Below are 6,085 nucleotides of genomic sequence, written 5' to 3'. Positions count from 1 at the left end.
ACAAGGAGCGCAAAGCAAAAACACACACACACACACACACTCAGACACACACCAACACAATTCCCACACATGTATTTACACCCTTCATTACGGTTGTACAGACACCGCCGTCTGTGTCTATGTGATGATACTGAAGCAGTGCCAAGCCTGTGTCTCTCTCCCTCTAGCTGTTTTTTGTTGTACTGCAAATTATCATTAACACACAGCGACACACTCACACATTAGAGAATTATGAGCCATGGGACACCCGCCTCAGCTGCAACTTTCCAACACACACACATTTACTGAGGAGTCATCAGCAGGAGCAGTTTCACAAGCAGACAAAGGCAGGAACAATGACACCGGGAAGAATTCACCGTTTAAATGATGTCAGCATCAAGTTTAAACGCTTATCAAAGAGGGAAGTTATTGGCGTGAGCCCGAATCTCCTGTGTGACTCTTTAAGCACATCAGAAGGCTACTTGATATACAACACACGTTACCCTGTACCTAAAGCTTATTAAACCAGGACTATGGTGTGTTCACACGCTGCATGCATTAAGAATCTGGAGTGTGATGTTCTCTTGTTCGATGTGAAAAATGATTTCTGCTCCAGGTGTTTTTTTTTGTTTTTTGGTCCCTGTGTATTTATTCAGCAAGTTGGAACTGCCATGTGTGTGCGACTTTGAGCCTGAGGATGTATTTGTACGGCTATTGTGACCCAAATGTGTCGTGTTGCTGCATAACGTGATCGTCAGGTGATGTAAATCCACATCCAGCAGTGTGCCGCCAATTCACAGATTCTCCTTCGAAAGAGATAGAAAAACATTTTGTTTCAGATGTCATGAAACCCCTAAAAGCTAATTTTGGGGAATGTCTCTAAAATGAGGGGGAACGGTTTTGTTTATTAATAAAATTATCAAAATCTTAATCCCCATCGCTCATGTTGAGAGAAGCTGAAAAAATAGGTTTTAAAAAATCTAATCTAAAACCTACTTTTGTACCAACAACACTTTTATTGCCAGATAAACGTGTGGTATTTGCCTGTTTCAGGACTTATTGCTATGCAAGCTAACTGTGCTTTGGCTTTGTTCACAATCTCTTTGATTGGATGTTCAGTGAGCCTGCGTTGCTAGGCAACAAGTGCATATCTTGGCCAGTGGGCCGGGGTTTGGACAAATAACGTCGCTTGGCAAGATTTACATTCCAAAAAAGACTAAAAGCTGAATCCCTGGGGGTTTATGAGCTGTCCCATTAAAGCAACAAATCATAACTTAGGAAAAAAGGCTTTGGGGGAATATTGTCGTACAGTGATTTGCTTCCTCACCTCTGGTCTCATCAAAAAAGCAAATTATTCAATGATTAAAAACATGCAGTTATTTTATCAGCACATTTGCAAGATGTAATACCAGAGGATTTATGGACTTTGACGAATAATCAGTTTCAACCACTGTGTTTTCCTGTGAAATTGAAGCACGAATGCATTTTGGACAATTATTAGTGTGAACGTTGTCTTGTTCCAGTGACACATTTCTTGTCACATAACAAATTTAGATCGTCCCCCTCTTGTCAGGCCGATAAAATTGTGAGAGAGAGAAACTCAACTCACTCCCTGTCCTCAGCCCACACTGCTGTCTGTAGCTTTAAAGAGGATTTGAGTCCAATTTGCTTTGTCATGCGGTCGACGTGTTATCGTCACGATGGAATCAAGGTTTCGATGTGTGCTTGCTCCGTCGGCATGGTCAGACGTGTGAATACGTGTTGCAGTAAGAAGACGGTCTCTACGCTGGCAGAGCCGTGGGGTTGAGTGATGTGTTGGCAGGACTCACGCACTTTCCTGAGTCACAGTCTTGCACTTTTGAAGAGATTTGTAAAGTTGTCTCTCTTAGATGATCCTTTGAGTCTTCGATTTGGATCCGATGATAGTACACACTGCTCTCAGAAGAATAAAGAAAATATAACTGTACGTAGATACATGAGATGGATTATATCAAATGACACTGATGAAATAAAACTGAACATTAATGACTATAACCAAAACAGAAAAGATCTCTACTGTAGATTTAGAGTATATGGTCGAGTATGTCTGTGTATATTTTGTTAAAATTGAGTGTATGTCCATTATCATTCTGTCACTGAGACTCAAGATTGTGATTTTCTTTTTTACTTTTTCACTAATCCAAAGCATTGTTGTTGTCATTGTTGCTCTTGTGCGTATGTTAGTGCGTGTGTGTGTGTGTTTGTGTGTGTGTATGTGTCTAATCACTGTTCACCTTGAAGTAACACTGTTAGTCTTAAAAGACGTTCCCTGTTATGTCATGTATTTGTAAACCGATGATTTTAATACACTTATTTGATGCCGACAAACTACACGCACTCGTAATAAATTGACTGGGTCATATTGTGAAACTGAAATACACCTGTGGCCATTGTGGAAACATTCTGCCCCTGCACTTTGCATAGAAGTAGAAGTATATTGGTAATTAAAGAAGACACAATTACCAATATATTTAGTATTTTTTTAATTTTGTGCATAAAAGAAACTATGTAAATGCTGAAAATACAAAAAAAGTCAAAGACAGTAACTTTTCTTAAGTTAAGCATGAAAAAAGACATAAAATTAATATTTCCATCACATTTACTACATCGTATTCATTCATTGAAATTTATCTGGGGCTCTTTTAATCATGTCCTCTTTCGTTTTCTGCAGTGTCACCTGACTGGATCAAAAGCGCCACCAGATTTTAACTAGATGCTCCCATCTCCTAATAATCATGTGTGGATGGGAATGAACATATATTCGATTTTTTTTAAATTTAATCTAAATTCTTGCAATTTTGCTTCCTATAAACTTGACAGACCTTATTACTGATAATAACTAAATACCTTGTTGAACAGCAGCATTTTACTGCCATCTGGTTGTGGGTGTGGTCAGAAGAACCTGTAGCTGCACCCATCAGTGATGTCACAGTGAAGTGACACACCCTTGACTACACTTATTGGTAATTTGTCCACACCCTCTGATATGACACTTGAGAGTGTTGGTTGTCATGGTTACAATAATAAATACGCAGAGAGTACTAGCAGTAGTGTACCACCCCTTCATCACCACGGTTACGATAACTACTACGATCAAACTTTGGTAGCTTCTTTCAGCTAAGCTAGGTCCGTACTTCGTAAAACGGGAGGTCATTTGTTGTCATGGTTACAGAAAGAAAACATGGTTAATGTCGTGGAATGGTCATGGACGCAAAAATCAGCAAAGACTAATCTAAACAATCTCCTGTATGAAAGTTCTGTGTTTTGTTCCAAATCCATCAAACCATCTCAACCTCATGGGATCATGGACTCTTTTCGCCTGACATCCACCCTTTGCTCCTGTCATAATTACTACAGCCGCTAGAGGTCGCCAGATAAGAACATTTAATCATCGTGTTCATAAGCTGCTGCACAGATGACTTAGAAGCTTGTATGTTCATAAATTAGAATAGCACTCTGTAGAGTGCATACCTCCACCATCAGTCCCCGAGAAATCAAGACATCTATTCAAATAAATCTCCCAATGTTAAAGAAAGTGAAAAAAATAAATATCCAGGATCTGCCCCCTGATTCGGATCCACGCCAAAATTTGATGTGTTCTTCCATGACCCACATCCATCCACTAAGTTTCATAGTAATCCATCCTGTAAGATTTATGTAATCTTTTTTTTTTTTACAAGCAAACGGGGTTGAAAACAAATTCCTTGGCTGAGATAAATCCAGAAAATATGACATTGCATCAAAAGGCTTCCAGGGCAAACTCAGTGATATTTAGGAGATTTCTAAAATATCAACGAATGCTTGTGACAGTTCATGAGTCAATTTTCCATTGGGTTTAACCAGTTTCCACAACTGACATTTACATTTCACACGAGGAGAAATCCATCACACAAAGGCAGACAAACCAATTTCTCCACTAAAGACCTTGATGCATGCACGTGTAGCTGCGTTTTGCAGTCAGGGACATAGATGCTTTAATCAGAGTGAAGCAAAATAATTTTTCGAAGTAAAATAATGTCTGGACTGCAAACACAGTTATCACACAGATTCAAGTGTGAATCTGTTCTGTCATGCATGAACAACACACACACCCCTTCGGATGGAAACATAGCCTGTGTGTGTGTGTGTTTCATCCACAGAGTTTCTTTAGTGCTTCTAGCACTTGGACCACAAATGAGAAAAAAAAATTATGCAGAAGGGAATCTGCAAGGCCACGGTTACTTAGCAACACATTATATATGAGTGTTCGGCGTGTGAGAGAGAGTAAAAAATGGTATTTGAAGTTTTTCTGGTGATAAGGTAAAATTGTTATCACCCCAGTTGGAGAGGCAGCCGAGGGGCCTCTCGTGGCCTCCCTGTGATCGTCTGTCATCTAACAGAAGAACAGAGGCTCCTCCCTCTGAGGCTTCAGTTCATTTAGAGAAGAGTTTTATTTCAGGACAAGTTGAGGTGATTTAGAAGAATTATTAGATTTATTCTGTGCAGTTTGCTCTGATGAACCAGACATTTGTTTTGTCCCTTTTCTGTTCATTTCAGTGTTTTTAGAGTTTATGCGAATACAGAGGAGATTAGATTAAGAGACAGGTCATAACAAAATTGATACGGTAAACTCCTGTCGTGCACGCTGAGAATAATAGAGGCTAGAGAAATAAATCACTGCCTATAGAGATTAAGATGCTGAGGATGTTTTATGAAGCCTTTGCCCTTGTTCCTCTGCTGCAATGACTCATTTCTACTGCGACTGTGAGTTTTTAAAACACATCTCAAAAACACAGATCCAGATAAAACAGTGCAAACTGGGTAATTCTATTCTATCTAACAATTGATAAGGGTAAGAAAATTCCCTTTGACTGGTGTTGGTTTTGTTTACATTGACTGTATAGGAACTGTGTGGATGTGCAAGGGCCCTGACAATCGGACATTTTGAAATTCTAACAGCAAATTCAGCTTTAAAACAAATGAAAATATTGACCCAAAAAGTTATGTTACTTTAATTGATCTTACTTTTTTTAATACCTTTGTCTTTTTACAAACAGCAGTGGTGACAGATGCATTTCATTCATGCCCATCAATTTGTGTCAGACGTACAAATGGGAGTAAACAAACACAGATGGGAAGGAAATAGGGACGCTTCAGCTTTCATCGAGTTTTGTCCGGCGATTCATGGTCTTAAATCTTTAGCTGATCATCAAAATAATATTATATAAATACATCACTGTCAGTGGCTCTGTGGTGATGAAGTCGTGTTTATGATGATGTCCATGTGTTGTAATGTATGTGCCATCTCTGTACAGTGCTTCATTTCGTTATGAATGACACAGTTGTCATAGTTAAAGATAACTAAGATCAGATTTAGATGTGATAAAGAACTAAAATAGCTGACCTCAGGGCTTCATTACTAACTGCTGTACAATATATTTACATACTTCAATCATAAACCTAATACTAAATGAACTTAAATAACCGTAACAGGTGCTATTACACTACTGTAAGATAAAAGTAGAGTTAGATGTTGGCCCCGGAAAAAAAAAAGTTAACACCAGGGTTATATATTCAAAAAGTCATGCCAATAAAAACAAAAGAGGTTAAAGTTTTCTAGAAAAAGTGTCAGAAATATCAGTAATAGCAGAAACCCAGATCAGACTGTAATGTCCAAGCAGTAGAACTTTTTTCCTTCAAATGATTCTGGTTTGTAATGGAGGATACAGAATGTTGAAGTGTTGTGTAGTTTCACAGGAGGCTCAGAATGTGAATGTGTGTGTGTGTGTGTGTATGTGTGTGTATGTGCATGTGATGTTAAAATTGGGTTGAGTCAAATGTGTAAAAGTTACTGGTGTGCGCTGGACCAAATAATTTTATAAAAATGTGTGTGACCATGAGTTGTACAAGGTTGTCGTGTAAATGTGTCTCCATTAAAACCCTGGGAGAAGTTCATGACTCTGTCGCAATTGAGGGGGATTCGTATGGATGGTGACGGTGGTGACGTAGAATCAACGTCACTTAGAAACTGAACAGACAATTAGTTCCCCAGAATTTATATTTTCTCTTTGGACAAAAAAAACCACTC

The sequence above is a fragment of the Limanda limanda genome, chromosome 15 (genome assembly GCF_963576545.1).
Source record: "Limanda limanda chromosome 15, fLimLim1.1, whole genome shotgun sequence".
Taxonomy (NCBI): domain Eukaryota; kingdom Metazoa; phylum Chordata; class Actinopteri; order Pleuronectiformes; family Pleuronectidae; genus Limanda; species Limanda limanda.
The sequence above is the reverse complement of the archived record's forward strand: the minus strand, read 5'-3'. Positions refer to the sequence as shown.